General features: G+C 38.0%; 1 protein-coding gene across 1 annotated transcript in view; it reads left to right on the top strand.

Annotated features, from left to right (window-relative positions):
• OMA1 (OMA1 zinc metallopeptidase) overlaps positions 1–17,160 on the top strand; it is a 105,778-nt gene that overhangs the window by 27,185 nt on the left and 61,433 nt on the right. The gene's annotated exons all lie outside the window — the stretch shown is intronic.

Here is a 17,160-nt window from a genome sequence, read left to right as displayed (position 1 = left end):
AACCTTTTTGTATTGTTTTTGATATTTGGCATGGGAAGATATTGAAAGTTGGATTAAATTAACCGTTTATGTAATTTTCACTAATCTATGGAGTGTAAATATTATCAACCTTGAAACAATGTATGACTAAAGATTCATATTTAATTCTTATGTGCATATGAGGCTTTATAGCATGTTACACAGAGATATATGTTGCTGTTGTTATGTGCCATCAAGTCGCTTGCGACTCATAGCGACCCTGTGTACAACAGCCCTAAACTCTGCTCTGTCCTGTGCCAATCGCACTTTCTCTGACACTCCCATTCCAATTATCCCAGACACTGAATCAATCCACCTCATAGAGGGCCTTCCCCTCCAGCGCTGTCCCTCCACCCTCCCAAGCATGATGTCCTTCTCCAAGGACTGGTCTCTCCTCACAACATGTCCAAAGTATGTTAGACAGAGCCTCAGAATCCTTGCCTCCAAGGAGCCACCTGGTTTAACCCTTTCCAGGACAAATCTGTTTGTTTTCCTAGCAGTCCATGGTATTCTCAATACTGTCCAGCACCACAGCTCAAAGGCATTAATTCTCCTTCTATCCTCCTTGGTCATTGTCCAACTCTCTGATGCATAACAAGTGATTGCAAAGACCATGGCCTGAATCAGACGCACCTTAGTCTCCAGAGAGACATCATTGCTCTTCAGTACTTTGGAGAGGTCCCTAACAGCAGATTTTCCCATGGCAATGTGGGTAAAGATGCATGTGAGAAAGGCAGGGACAACACTGACACTAAAGGTTAACTCCACAATAAGGGATATACCTTTAACTTGCTGGTCTGTCTGATACTTCTCTAAATCTGAACATTCACATTAAGACAGACTAGGAAGAATGATTGGCCATCCACTTCTGAAATAGCAGGCCTCTGAAAAGAACAACAAAAGGCAAAGGAAGTTGAGTTTTCAAGTATGGAAAAAAAAAGGAAGAGGAACAGTTATAAGCAGACACTGGTGATTAGGACATAGAATGTGAGAACCATGAATGTAGGAAAATTAGATATTGTTAAGGAAGAAATGGAACACATAAATATTGACATACTAGGCATTGGTGAGATGAGATGGACTGGCATGAGGCAGAGATATATAATGGCTGTAATTCCAAGGTTTTATTAAAAAAGGCTGAATCTTACTGGAAAAAGTTTTACAGATATGCATTTTAACATTACAGACATGTGATTTATACCCTAATTTAAAAAATTCTAGGTAAGCAAACCACCTCCACCACCACCCTCTTTTTATCTTATACCCTATAGAAAACTGTCATCCAAATTCTCTGGCATGGGCCAATAGATTTGGAAGACAACTAGCTACTTGAAAAGATATCATTAATATCTGGAGCTTTAGTGGCCTGATGAGTAAGGAATTCTACGACCAACACAAAGGCAAGTTATTCAGGTCCAACAGCTGCTTCATGGGACAGAGACTGCCAGTCTTCCTCTTTGTGGTTTACAACTTCTGGGAATACACTAAAGAATAAGCTATGAATTGGTTCGTACTTGGTGGGAATGAATGGAGTTTTGATCGTTAATATCACATGCATGTAAAATCTTACTCATTAAAAAAATGACTGGAACAGTATATCAATAGGACACTGCAGGAAAAATCAAGCTGAATTCAGGTTGTAGAACTAAGGATATGCTTACTGATGTCAGAGGGATCTTGGCTGAAAGCACAGAGTATCAAAAAGATGTTTACTTATGTATTACTGATGATATAAAAGTATTTGACTATGTGGATCAAAATCTTGGATAACATTGAGAAGAGCTGGCATCCCAGCCACTTAATTGTGTTTATGCGAAACCTTTACTTAGACCATGAAGCAATTTTCCAAACAGAATAAGGGAAAAGTGTATGGTTTCAAATCAGGAAAGATGTACATCAAGGTTATGTCCTTTTTTCATACCTATTCAATCTGTAAGCTGAGCAAGTAACGTCAAAAACGGGACTGTATGAAGACTAATGGATATTTGTATAAAACACTAAATACATGCACAAAATACAATGTATACAAATTATTATATGCAAACCAATTTTTTAAAAAAGCAGCTGTCCTTACTGAAGGCCTGTATCCTGAGTTATTCCTGACTCATAATGGTAAATGTTTATCCAATTAATTGTGAGTATTCTCTGTTCAGCATTAGTATCGGAGGAGGAATCATCAACATGCGTTATGCAGATGATACAATCATGTTTGCAAAAAGTGAATACTGGAAGCACTTATTGAAGAAGATCAGAGACTACAACCTTCAACATGGACTACACCTCAACATCAAGAAAATAAAAATTCTTGCCACTCTACCAGTAGGCAACATGATATGTGGCGCAAGGGTTGAAATTGTCAATGATTTCTTTTTACTTGGATCCATAGTTAACATCATGGTAACACTCATGGTTTTGAGTGAGGAAAGCAAAATATACCTTACATCAGGAAAATCTGTCAAGGGGAACTCTTTACAGTCCTGAAGAACAAGGGTATCAGTTTAAAGACTAAAGTGTGCCTGATCTAAGACATTTTTCAGTTGCTTTCTACAGATCTGAACATTTGATAATGAATAAGGAAGACCAAAGAAAAATCAGTTTTTGAATTGTGTCAGAGAAGAGTATGGATTACCAGAAGAACAAATAAATTTATCTTGGAGATCATTCCATCAGAATGCTTTGTAGAGCTCTGGATGGTGAAATTTTGTCTCACATACTTTGAACATGTTGTCAAGAGGCACCAGTCCTTGGAAAATCGGAGGAAAAATGGAGGAACAGAGAAAGAGAGGAAGACCCTCAACAAGATAGATTGGCATAGAGAACAGAATAATGAACTCTAGTATACGCTGTGATACTGATGTGTCACATGTGATAATTGTTACCCATGGTGGACAGTGTTTGGTGGAGCTCCCTGATTAAAATCTTGGAAGCAGTAGTGGCATCCACTTCTGAAATAGCTTGCCTCCAGAAACTCTATGAACTTGGAGAAACGATGAAATTTATACAAGTGTTCAAGTCTTTCATTCATAGGGTCACTATGAATCGTCTACGGCTTGATGGCACTTAACAACAACATAGAGCTCTGTTGGCCTAGTGGACAGAAAGTGATACTACCAAGCCAAAGGTGGATGATTTTAATCTATGGCCCTCAGGCCTGGTTTTAATTTTTTTGGTTAAACATTCTTCTAAGTGGTATAGCACTGGTCTGTCCATTTGCAGTACAATTCTGAAACCATCTTCCTCACCTGGTACCCTCTGCTCCTCTACTTGGTTAAAAAAATTCATTGCAGTGCACACACAGAACTCAACAGAGAATACTCACAATTAATTGGATAAACATTTACCATTCTGAGTCAGGAATAACTCAGAATACAGGCCTTCAGTAAGGATAGCTGCTTTTTTTTAAATTGGTTTGCATATAATATTTCATATACATTGTATTTTGTGTGTGTACTTAGTGTTTTATACAAATATCCATGCAGCTTCTTGACTTCTAACCTTTTCCTGGTACATGACTTCTTAGCCCTTGGTCCTTTAGTCTCTCTGGTTTCTTGAGCCAGCCTTGCCTCTCCATGGGTAAGTGTTACAAAGCTCTTTTTCTCCACTGATAAATACTCATAGAGACACATTCTATCAGTAAGCCTCAGCGTGAGGTGTTTAGCTCTTGTAGCTTTTTGTCCTGGCAACCTAACTGCCAAATGCATGCAGGCAGCCCACTTCTGCCAGCCAATAATCAGCCCAGAGGCACTCAGCTTTCTTTTTCTGTGGGGAGAGATATCAGTCTCCCTACAGTCTCTGGTTCTGCTTTCCCTGCTGTCACATTACTTCATACCATTTCTCTCCATCTCTGTCTCTTTGATCTAGGTGGTTCTAAGTACAGGGAGCCTCAATCCACAGAGAGGTTGTACTGCACTCCTGTTTCTTTCTTGGTGGTAGTGAGGTCCTGCTCTTTCTGGAATTGGCTGTTTTTGAAGTGTAGTGGGATAGCAAAGCTGATCAGTCCTTATTGGGGGTTCCCAATAGCTTATGAGCATGGTCTCATCCCCCCAAAAGTGTTTTAGGCAACTTACTTGCATTTTTAGTCGGTTATTGAATCTACCTGGTTGGCCACAAACACTGGATTTGCCTTGTCAAACCCAGTAATTGTGTGGGGGTCACAAAGACTTTGGGCAGAGGGCATTAGTAAGTAATTCACTGTACCCTGAAGTAATATGCTTGAGGTATGTAGGGAGGCCCCTTGGGTAAGGAGACACATTGCCCACCCAAAGGCAGGTAGTTGGAATTCACTAGCTACTCAGTGAGAGAAATTTGAGTAATCTCCTTTGCAATTTATAGCCTCTGGAAGGTCAGCTATGAGTGATCCGTGACTAACTTTTGGAATTAAATTACCGGCCCTATCTTCTCTGTCTGAGTCTGGAAGCTCTGCTGAAATTGGTCTGTATTGAGTAATCTTGCTGGTAACTGAAATACAAATGGCAGAACTTTCAGCAGAAAGCAACATACATGCCACTGAAGTATGACAAGCTGACAAGACTTAGTCAGAATCTAACTGAGTGCTGTCAGGTCAGCTCAGACTCACAGAGATCTTCCCCTGATCTTCTAAGGCTATAAATCTTTTTAGGTGAATACTGCTTGTCTATCCCCTGTGGAGCACCTGGTGGATTTGAACCACTGACCTTTTATTTTGCAGCCTAAATGTAACACACTATGCCTGGTGGTGGAAAAATATTTGAAAAAATGAATATGTGAAAAGGATTGCATATGGAAAACCTAAAATTATTACTGTGTATCTCTGAAATTATTTTTGGTGTAACAGATGACTTTTTTTTTCTGCCAGTGTTCAAAGATTGACTCGGGACTATTGTTTTACTTGGCTTCATTCATGTTGTTTTAATAAGATCTTTCATGCCTTCCTGCAGTTTTTAATGACCAGTGATGACCAAGTATTATAAGCAAGATTTAACAAAAGAGCATTATCAAATATAAATGAAAAATAATGCTATTTTACAAGTAAAATTAAAATCTTTGTTTTATTTTTATTTGATTCCTACTTGAGTGTTCAACAGTAACTAAAGTTATTAAAAATTATTACTATTTGAACATACCATGAGTTTTATGATTTTAATTAGAATACTACTCCCTCAGAAAAGTAGAGGCAATTTTTTGAATGCTATATATGTGCCTCTCTGGAGACTAAGGTGCATCTAATACAGGCCATGGTTTTTGCAATCACCTGTTATGCATCAGAGAGTTGGACAATGACTAGGGAGGATAGAGGAGAATTGACATCTTTGAGCTGTGGTGCTGGAGAAGAGTATTGAGGGTACCATGGACTGCCAAGAAAACAAACAGATTGATCCTAGAGAGGGTTAAACCAGGCTACTTCTTGGAGCCACGGATTCTGGGGCTTCGTCTGACATAATTTGGACATGTTAAAAGGAGAGTCAGGTCCTTGGAGAGGGACATCATGCTGGGTAGAGTAGAGGGACAGCGCAGGAGGGGAAGACCCTCTATGAGGTGGATTGATTCAGTGACTGGGGTAATCGGGATGGGTGTGTCAGAGGCAATGAGATTGGCACAGGATAGAGCAAGGTTTAGGGCTGTTGTACACAGGGTCGCTATGAGTCACAATCGACTTGACGGCACCTAACAACAACAACAACATATATATGCCTGTCATATGTGTCTGTTGTAGAACTAATATTAGGCCACTTTGATTACACAAGCTGTATAATGGGTTTTGATATTGGAAAGTGTGAAATCTTTGTTCTTTTCCTGCAATAGTTTCAGTTTCTTTCCTTTCAGTGTAACACTGGTCATTAGTTTTTTTCTTTTCAGTAAAAAATATTGTTGTTGTTGTTGTTGTTAAAGAATATTGTGGGAATTTGTATTGAGATTGTACTCTAGCTGGTGCACAGTAGAATTGATACTTTCACTATATTAAGTGTTCCCATCTATGAGCAGGAAGTTCTGGTGGCTGGTAGCCAGGAATTAGGCTGCCAGCTCACTCAAAGGCAGGCAGTTTGAAGCCTTCGGCTACTCCACTGGAGAAAGATGCACAGCATCCTCCCGTGCTGTTTATAACCTCTGCACACCCACTGGAAGGTCACCTATGAGTCAGTGACCACGTGATTCATCAGCATACAATGTCGTCACATTTTTCAGGCCTTTTTTTTTTGTCTCTTGTAGTGTGTTATTAAACTAATTCCTAGGTATTTTATCAGTCTGGGGGTTAGTGGTGTCATTTTCTTGATTTCTTTTTCTAGCTTACTCTTTCCTGTTTAGAGCAACTATAAATTTTTGTGTTTTGATCTTGTATCTTGCGGAGTTCTTATGTTCTTGTGTACTCAGGATCATGCCAGCTGGAACTAGAAATAATTTTACTTCTTTTCTGATTTGGATTTTTTTAACTAGAACTTTCAGTATCGTGTTGACTAAGGGTGGTGATAATAGGCATCCCTATCATATTCTCATTCTTTTGTAATTCTTTTATTGTGCTTTAAGTGAAAGTTTACTGGTTATGTTAAAGTCTTTCATGTACATTTTGTTCCATAATATTAATTATAATATCTATAATGTCTGGTCACCCTTTCATTCCACATTTTCTTTCCCTTCACCTATCTTAAATTCTTTTTTTGTTGTTGTTTTTGTAAAAAATATTTGGAATTTATTTAAAAAGTTAACATGGTTTTTTCCCCCTTTTTTATTTTTTAATTTAGTTTGTTTATTTTTCGTTTCCATGAACATCTACAGAGATTTTGGAATTCCATTCATTCATTGTTGCACCCTTCCCCACCCCTGCACAAATTCTTATTGTGTATTAATTAGCCTTTGCCCCACCCCCCTTCCCCTCCTTAGTAATCGCACTAAAATGGTTGTGTCAGGATGACCCTCCTTTAAGCTTTAGATAGACTATCTTATACAACATTTGTCCTTTGGTGACTGATTTATTTCACACAACATAATATGCTCTAGATTTGTCTGTATTATGCAGAGTTTTGCAAAATCCCCATTGCTTTCCAATTTTGCATTGTATTTCATTGTATGCCATTCCTTGTTCTTAAAAGGAAAACTTTCCATCTTTCTCTGTTGCATATGACACTGGCTTTTAGTTTTGTTTTTGTACTCCTAATTTTGTTGAAAAATCTCTCTAATGTTTATACTACAATTTATTAAGTGTGTAGTTGTTGTTTTTAGGTGCTGTCAAATTGAGTACGACTCATAGCGACCTTGTGAACAACAAAATCTGAACGCTGTCCCATCTTCATCATCCCAGACACACCTCAGCCCCTGTTTTGTTGTCCTTCTACCTTTCCAAGCATGAAAACTTTTTTCAGAGAATAGCCTCTCTTAGCAACATGCCCAAAATATGTGAGATGAAGTTTTGGCATCTTGCCTCAAAGTATTCTGGCTACACTTTTTCCAAGATCATACTTTTTTGCTTTTTTGACAGTCCAAGAGATATTCAGGACTCTTCTCTAACACCGCAATTCAAAGACATAAATTGTTTAGTCATCCTATTCGTTGCCAGCTCTCAAATAGAAAGTTATTGAAAAGACCATGGCCTGAATTATGCACACCTTAGTCTTCAAACTGACATCATGCTCCTCAGTAATTTGGAGAGGTCCTAGAATTTCACAAAGCAATATGTCTCTTGATCTCCTGACTGCTTGTGCCATGAGCATTGATTGTGGATCCAAGAAGGTGAAATTGTTGACAATTTCAGCCTTTTCTCCATCTCTCATGATGTTGCGTATCTGTCTGGTGATGGAGATTTTTGTCTTGATGTTGAGATGCAGACCATATAGAAGTTTTTTATCCTCTTTGATCCTCTGCAGTAAGTGTTTTAAGTCCTCACTTTCAGCAAGAACGGTTATGTCATCTGCATAGTGCATCCATTCTTGATGCCACATTTTTCTTTATGGAGTCCAGCTTCTTGTAAGATTTGCTCAGCATCCAGGTTGAATAGATAGATAAAGGATAGAACTTTGACATAAACCTGTATGCAGTAGAAATATTTTATTAGAAATAGTTTAAGAATTACCAGAATGTATCACAGAGACATGAAATGAGCATATTATTGGAAAAATGACAGAGTTGTTGTTGTTAGGTCCTCTTGAGTTGAGTATAATGCATAGCTACTCTGTGAACAACAGACCTGAACCCTGCCCTATCCTGTGCCATCCTGCAAAAGGAGCAATTACAACATGAGCGAGACCTAAATTACTTCTAGCTACTTCATAAAGGGGGACTGTCCATGTCAATAATATCCATACCGTACACCATACAAATAACTACCATGGTCAGACATGCTGCCTGACATGCTCCTGTTCCTATTTCTAGAAATAATGTTCATTGCAAATTGACTCACAGACTTTACTCACAGTTGTGAGGTTTATAGGTTAGGGAAAGGTGAGGCAAAAAATATCACACAATGTGTGTCCACGTTTAGTCCAGTACTTCAAAGTCAGATTAATAAAGCACAATTAGTTCAGACAGCTGGGGATAAATTCACAGTGCATAACAAGGAAAGATATGTTTTATTGTGTTTTTCTCATCTGCTTTTAGAATTCTTCATCTTTGATTATAAAGAATTTTATTAGGGTATTGATTTAATTTTTTAAAAAATGTTTCTTCTAATTGCAGTTTGCATGGCTTAGCTTCTTTCTCTCTTCATGTCTACATAATTTTCTCTGATTATCGCCTGCACACTTATTCCTGTGCATTTATTATTGTACTAGCTGTGTGTGTGGCGGAATTCCGGTAATTCTAATGTTAGCTTTCTTAATCCCTTATTCAAGAACAAAGCTGTGCTTGAGACTCTTGGTGTGGTCACTGTGTCAGTCTATCTAATTGTCTTTTTCTTTTTTTGTTGATCCTCTGCCAAGCATGATACCTTTCCCCAGGGACTCCTACCTCTAGAGAAGAGGAGGCCCTTGTATAAGACTGCTTTGATTGTTACATTGATTAGTATGTGGAAAATTACAAATATTTAATGGGACTAAGACATTGCTATCAAGTTGGAACTTATTTGTAGTTGGCCCTCTAGCCAGTTTCCGAGACTGTAAGTTTCATGGTAGGAGATTGTCCATTGTTCTGCCAAGGAGCCTTTGGTGTATTTGAACCTTCAGAGTAGTGTTTTTTTGGGTCAGCAGCACAACTCTCTGTGGACTACTTTGAGTTATGTTAAATATAATGTTAGTAGCCTGATCAGCCCTTCTTATCAAGATATTGCCCATCTTCAAAAGCCTGTAAGCACCTCTACTAAATATTAACACTGGCAACTTATTTTAGAAAAGAGCATAGCTGTGTAGATAGCACCATCTAGTGAGAGAATTAAGTAACGCACAAAATGAATCCGTTTCAACTTGATACAACCAGAGCATTATAAAGTTTGATAATATAGACATTGTGAATATCTTAGTTTTTTTTGTCCATTTGTATCATCTGGAAAAGTATGACAGACTTCTGTGTATTCTTGTAATTTTAATTGCTGTGCTATGTGTAATCTTAGGATAAAACAATACCAAAGATGGGAAAAAGGGTGAAAATTTATTTAAAACTTGATTTATTGAATTGATTGATGAGTTGACCTACTGGCAATAAAACTTGGGCAAAAAGCATTAATTCTGTAAAATAATATTGTCATGTGCCATTGAGCCTGAGCTAAATAATAAAGCTGACCTTCCAGCGGGTTTTCAGAGGCTATAAATCACATGAGAGGAGATTTCCCATGTTTATTCTACAGAGCAACTGATGGGTTCAAACTTCTGCTTTCAAATGGACAGTATAACTCCTTACCTACAAGGCGACCACAGCTTCCTGCAAAATAATGTAGCCCCCCCCCCCATTTCCCTCTACCTATTGGGACAAAGAAACTATTTTGATAAATCCAGGGGCGTTTTGTTTGTTGTTGTTTCATGAGAAATTGGCAAATACTCAGACTCATTTAGCTGAAACCATCTTGAGACTAGAAACTATGACACATTTACTTAGAAAAGATAAAATTCCTAATTGTTGGCTAGGAAAAATGTTTAAATAACTAATGTGTTACAGATAAAGTAAACTTTAATAAATTATACCATCAGCAAGTATTGAACTTGTTTATATTTATAAACCTAAAATGAGCCAGTTTTTGGATAAATGATGTTGACAGTGATGGCAGTAATACTGATGACACTGCTAATGATAATACAGGCTAATTTTTTAAATCAATCTTTTAGGCACTGTTCTAAGTGCTTTAGATGTGCCAACTAATCTTTACAGCAACCCTGTGAGGTTAAAGTATTATTATAAATTGAGGGATACAGAAATAAAGTAACTAAGGTCTCACAGACAGTAAGTGTTCCCTCCCAAGAGAAAAGTTCATCCTTTTCTGAAATGAAAGGTTTGATCATATTTTAACTGCTAGAAGTAAAATTCTGGACTTTTGCAGCATAGACTTTATGGTAAATTGGCCCCAGAATGTTATCTATCTCCTCAAGAATTTAAGTCCAGTTTTACAATAGCCTTAATGTATTATTCTTCCTGCAGTGAGTCCAACTACCCTCTTGGAGCAGTTTGTAGTACTGTCTCAGATGGTTATTTTCCCTGCCACATGTCTATGTGTAATACAGGAGAGGATGCCAGAATGACTGGGACAAGTGTAAGGTGTTAAATGGCACTCTAAAAAAAGATTTGGAACTTCTGCTGCTAAGAGAACAAACAGGTTTGTCCTAGAGAGGGTTAAATCAGGCTGCTTCTTGGAGGCAAGGATTCTGAAGCTTTGTCTGACTTTGGATTTGTTTCAAGGAGGGACCCAGTCATTGGAGAGGGACGGCATGCTTAGGAGGGTGGAGGGATAGCGCAGGAGAGGCATGTAACAACAACAACAGTGTCACAATTCACCTCTCAGATCAGGAATGGGGGAGTAGGAAAGGAGGGAAGGGAAGAAGGTGATGTCTGGCAAGCTATGAGAGACTTCAGGTGAATATAAATGAAAAGTTTCAGGTAACTTTCATTTTTAAAATTTCTAATGAATGTTTTGGCTATAGGTATGATATGCTTGGTGTAGATTTATTTGTAAGATTTTTTTCTGGTACTGTTTTAGCATTTGAAAAATCTTGAAATTATTTTTTAAAAAAACCTTTTTATGGTAGTTTATACTATTTTATTTTTTATGGTAGTCAAATCCCACTGAGTTTATAACTTGAATAGTAGCAAATTTGTTGTTAGTTAATATGTCCCTTAGTGCATATTTATGCATATTGATATTACAGGCAGAATTTAATGTGATCATTCTATGCTTGTAAAAATCATTGTGTTTTCTGCAGCTCAGTTGCCTAGTGGCAAGAAGCTGCTTAACAGTTCGAATCTACCAGATGCTCTGCTGGAGAAGGAGGGGCAGTCTTCTCCTTTGCCAGTTGGATCCAATTTAATGGTACACACACAACACACACACACACACACACACACAAATAAAAATAAAACAAAATAATTCTTGCATTATCATCTATGACCAAATAGGATTGCACAATGATCAGGGGCTTCTGGTTGCTCACCAGGGGAAAGGAAGAGTTCAGTGTCCTGTATGTTGGGTACTATACTGGCAGCTTTACTTTGTCTTCCCAAGCTACCCTTTGAAATCTTCTGTTCAGCTCTTTAACTTCTTGGTTTCTTCCCTTTGCTTTGACTTCTTGGCACTCTAGTGCAATATTCAGAGCCTCATTCTTTTCTTCCTCCTCTGTCTTTGTAATGACCTCTTGCATTCTTCATGGGTGAATTCTTGATATCCTCCCACAGCTCTTCTGGTCTTGGTCCATTAGTGTCCAAGCCCTCAAACCTGTTCTTGAGATGGTTTTTAACTTTAGATTGGATAGACTCAAGGTTAAATTTTAGTTCTTGTGGATTTGATTTAATGTTCTTTAACTTCAGTTTGAACTTGCTTGCATAGGACTAGTTGATGGTTTGTTCCACAGTCAGCACCTGGCCTAGTTTTTGCAGTTGATATTAAGCTTTTCCAGTGATTCTTTCCACGGTGTAATAACTATGATTCCTGTGTACCATCAAGTGAGGTCTATGTGCATAGCTGTCATTTGTGTTTCTTAGAAAAGGTATTTGCAGGGGAGCTCTGGTGGCCTAGTGGTAAGGAGCTGCAACTACAATCCCAGAGGTGCACGGTTCAAATCCACCAGATGCTTTGCCGGGGAAGGAGGGACAATCTCCTGCTGTACCAGTCAGATCTGATTTGACGGTACACTCACACAAAAATAATAAAATAAAATAAAAAATTTTTTTTAAAAAAAGAAAAGGTATTTGCAATGAATAAATCATTGATGGTACAAAATTCTATTATTCTATCTCCAGCCTCTTTTCTTTCACCAAGACTCTGGTTTCCAACTACTGATCCTTCTTCCTTGTTTCCAACTTTTGCATTTCAGTCTCCCATTATTAATGACTCTTGTTGCACATTCCCTCAATCTTGGTTTCATATTCGCTCAATTTTTGACTGTGAAAGTAGGTAGAAATCTTCTATTTCCTCCTCTTTGGCTCTGGTTGGTTGTGCATATATTTGAATGATAGTGGTATTAATGTCTTCCTTGTATGTATGTGGATATTATCCTGTTGCTCACAACATTATATTTCAGGATGGATCTAGAAATGATCTTCTTGTCTTCTTGACTATGAGTGCAGTCCTATTTTTTCCTCACTTTTTCATTTCCATTTCCAGCATAGTAGATCATGTGACTATCTTTTTCAGAATGTCCCAAGCTAATCTATCTCAGTTTGCCAGTGCCTAGTATGTCAATATTTATGTGTACCATTTCTTCCGTAACAATGCTCAGTCTTCCTATATTCATAATTCTCACATTTCACATCCCAGTTGCTCATGTCTGCTTACAACTGTTTTTCCTCCTTTGTGTTTCTGAATAGGAGGCCTCAGCCTCCAGTGCCATATCTGCTAGTCTAATCTAATTGTGCTCTATTGTAATTCGGGTTTTTGAAGATCTGTTATTTCGGAAGTAGGTGGCCAATCCTTCTTCCTAGTCAGTCTGTCTTTGGGTGCCTAGTTTTAGAGGAATATCTTACAAGTATTTTACCCAAAAGATCAGGTGAAAATCTTGCCCCATTACACAGCTAACAGATTCAGGTTGTCCCCCTGCTTTGTCATAGGTGCTGTGGTCCTGTCCTACCTAGCTTTGCCTCACTAGTATCCTGCTCCAATCCCTCACCTCGCCGGTACCTCCCTCTGCTATGTCTATCTGTGTTTTGTGGATTGCACAAAGGTGACTGTGTTGATCACAAGAAATTGTGGCTAACCTTGAGAAGAATGGGAATCCCAGAACACCTCACTATGCTCATGTGAAACCTCTACTAGGACCAGAAGGCAGTCGGCAGAGCAGAGCAAGGAAACACCACATTGTTCAAAATCAGGAAAGGAGTTTGTCAGGGATGTGTTCTCTCTCCATATTTCTTCAGTATATATGTGGAACAGCTCATTTGGGAGGTTAGGCTTTATGAGGAGGAAGGTGACATAATAATTGGAGGAAGACTCATCAACAACTTACATTATGAGAATTATACAACCTTGCTCACTGAAACTGAGGAGGACCTGAAGCATCTGCTGCAGAAAATAGAGAACTGAAGTCTTCAATATGGATTGAAGCATATTTAAAAAAAATATATATATATATAAATATAAAATATATATATATATATTTTTACCCCTGGGCCAATTGGCAGCACCATGATAGATGGATAAGAGATTGAGATTGTTAACACTTTGAGCTTGCTCGAGTGCACAATTAACAGTTTTGGAACCAGCAGCCAGGAAATCAAGCAACAAATTGCATTAGGAAAATCTTCTGTTAGGGACCTCTCCAGAGTGCTGAAGTACAAAGATGTCAGTCTAGAGACTAAGGTGCGCTTGATTCAGGCCGTGGTCTTCACAATTACTTGCCATGCATCAGAGAGCTGCACAGTGTATAAGAATAACAGAAAAAGAAATGATGCCTTTGAGTGGTGCTGGAGAAGAGTATTGCACATACCATGGACCACCAAGAGAACAAAAAAGTATTTCCCGCAGTGAGTGAAGTCAAGTTGCTCCTTAGAAGCTAGGATTTTGAAGGTCTGTCTCATGTACTTTGGGCATGTTGCCAGGAGGGACCAGTTCTTGGAGAAAGACATCATGTTTGGAAGGTGGAGGGACAAGGCAGGAGAGGAAGACCCTGGATGAGATGGATTGATGCAGTGACTGGGGTAACAGGGGCAGGTGTGTTGGAGACAGTGAGATAGGCTCAGGATAGGACAGGGTTCAGAGCTGTTGTCCATACGAGCACTGTGAGTGTCAGACAACTTGACGGCATGTAACAACAATATGCTGACTGCTTTACAAAAAGTATTATATTTAATCCTAAAGATCTAGTACTTTGGTTTTGTTTTTATAGATGAAGGATTTGAAATTCAGGGAGACAGAATTACTGGGTCATCATTGTAGACACCAGAGCCAGACTGCTTGGACTCACATTCTGGTTCTGTGACATTTGGTAAATTGCTTAACCTCTTGGCTCTGCTTTCCTGATCTTTACAACAGGGATATAATAGTACTTACCTCATGAGATTTTTATGAGGATTAAATGATATAATGAGTTAATGTGTATAATACACTTAAAACAATGCTTGACACATAGTAAATGTCATATAAATTTGTTAGTTAAATAAAATGAATAGCATAATATTTTTAACTAGATCTTTTGGGTTCTAAAACCTGTATACTTTCCATTATTACAATATACTGCCTCAGAATATATTCTAAGGCTAATATGTTTCACAGCACACATTTTCTTCTATTCCCTGGATCATCTATGGCTGGTTTTGGTTCTGTTTTAAGGAGGAAGGCTATCTAAAAAGGATTTCATCCTCTCTTCCTTCTATGTACTTCCAGATGTTTGATAAACACGAATTACTTTGCCTTATTTTTTATTGCAGCAAATATTTTAGGTCTATGATATGCTGACTATATGTTCTAAAATATTTTTATATTTGTTTATATGATGTTATTTATTTTTTATAAATTGGAACAATAAAAATAAAATTTTAATTTTAAAAACAAAATGATCTGATTTTTCTGGGTCTTTGAACTAGATTTAGGAAGTATACAAACAAAGACACTTTCATCTTAGTATGAAAGCAGATGTCTCAGTTCCTTTTGGAATACATTTTGTCTGTTGGGATGATTAATTTCTTCATCTGACTATTTTTGCATATCAAATATTGCTTCAAAGATTGCCATCAGCTGTGTTTCTTAGAGATTGAATGGGGAAATATCATACTTAGAGTCTTTTGATTAATAATTTTCGGCTAAAGAAATAAAAGATAAATATGATTTGATCATATTAACATCTCAGATAAGTTTGCTGTTACTGTTAGGTTCTTGTGCTGTCAAGTGATTCCCACTCACAGCAGCCCTACCTGTGTACAGCAGCATGAGACCCTCCAGGTCATGTACTGTCCTCTAACGATGAGCCATTTTGCAGCCACTCTGTCGGTCTGTCTTGCTGAGACTCTCTTTTTCACTGATCCTTTGCTTTACTAAGCAGAATGCCTTTCTCCAGAAACTAATCTCTCCCAATAATATGTAACATGGGATGAAATATTGCCATCCTCACTTGTAAGGAATATTCTAGCTGTATTTCTTCCTAGCAAACTTTTTCATTCTTCTGACAGTCTTTGGTACATTCAGTGTTCTTTGCCAACACCATAATTCAAGGTATCAATTCTTTTTTGGTCTTCTTTAAACATTTTCCAGCTTGCATATGAGGCAGTTGATGTGATCTCAAAGTGGCATCTTTGCTTTTTAACAAATTTTAAAAAATGTTTTTATAACACATACTTCCAGTGCATTGTCATTGTTAGGTGCTGTCGAGTACGACTCATAGCAACCCTGTGGAGAAAAGATCTGTACCCCTTTCTGTCCTGTGCCATCCGCACACTTCATGATGCACAAGAGCCTATTGCGGCAGTTATGTGTCAGTTCACCTGGTTGGGGGTCTTCTCCTTTGCCAACCCTCCACCCTTCCCAGTGCAATATATCATTTAATTTCTTGACTGCTCCTTCCAAAGGTGTTGATTGTAGATCCAAGCAAAATGAAATCCTAGATTACTCGAGCCTTTTTCTTTATTTACCATGTTGCTTATATTGTCCCTAGTTGTGAGAATTTTTGTTTTATGTTCCAGTGTAATAAATACTAAAGACTGTAGTCTTTGATCTTCAATAGTAAGTGTTTCACCTTCTCTTTGCGGTCTTCTGTACATATTGAGATAATTAGTAAGCATTTACAGAAATGCTTATATTTTCCCTTTTAATGAGTTTTTTTTGGTTGTTTTTAACTCTGCTAGGTGGGTGGTGTTTTTAAACTATCTCAGAATTTTGGTTGGCATTCTTTCAAGTGGCTGTGTTTGTATGTGTGTGTATGTATCATTGAATCAGATCTGACTGGTACAGGAGGAGATTGCCCCTCCTTCTTCAGAGGAGCATCTGGTGGATTTGAACTGCATACCTTTGGAGTTGCAGCATAGCTTCTTGCCACTAAGCTACCAGAGCATCCTGATTTATTTATTTTATGAATTATTTTAGAAGAATATCTTCCTTGTTTGTCTTAATTGCATTTGCATTGTGGATATATCAGCCTGCTAATGAGGGACATATTCTTTCTTTGTGTGTTTCAAATTCAACATCCAGTCATTTTGGTATGTGATACGTATTTTGTACATGTTTTGTACATAAGCATAGACAAGATTACGCCTTGTATATATGTGTATATATAAATGCATAGATCATATACTTATGTTCTGATGGCCTAGTGGTAGATAGTGGCACTGTCTGCCCAAAGCAGGTGGTTCAATATAGCAATTGCTTTGAGGAAGGAGGTTGTACAGTGTCCTCCTCTGATTTACTGCCTCTGAAATCCTCTGGAGGGTCAACTATGAGTGAGTCCTGACTTGGTGGTACATAACAACAACAGTTGTTGTTGTTTCTTATTATGTACCATCAAGTCGCTTGCAACTAATAGTGACCCTATGTACAACAGCCCTAAACTCTGCTCTGTCCTGTGCCAATCGCACTGTCTCTGACACTCCCATCCCAATTATCCCAGTCACTGAATC

Source organism: Elephantulus edwardii, unplaced genomic scaffold (assembly GCF_000299155.1).
Source record: "Elephantulus edwardii isolate Elephantulus edwardi_28Jun2011 unplaced genomic scaffold, EleEdw1.0 scaffold00005, whole genome shotgun sequence".
In the NCBI taxonomy this organism is placed as follows: Eukaryota; Metazoa; Chordata; class Mammalia; order Macroscelidea; family Macroscelididae; genus Elephantulus; species Elephantulus edwardii.
The sequence above is the reverse complement of the archived record's forward strand: the minus strand, read 5'-3'. Positions and strand labels throughout refer to the sequence as shown.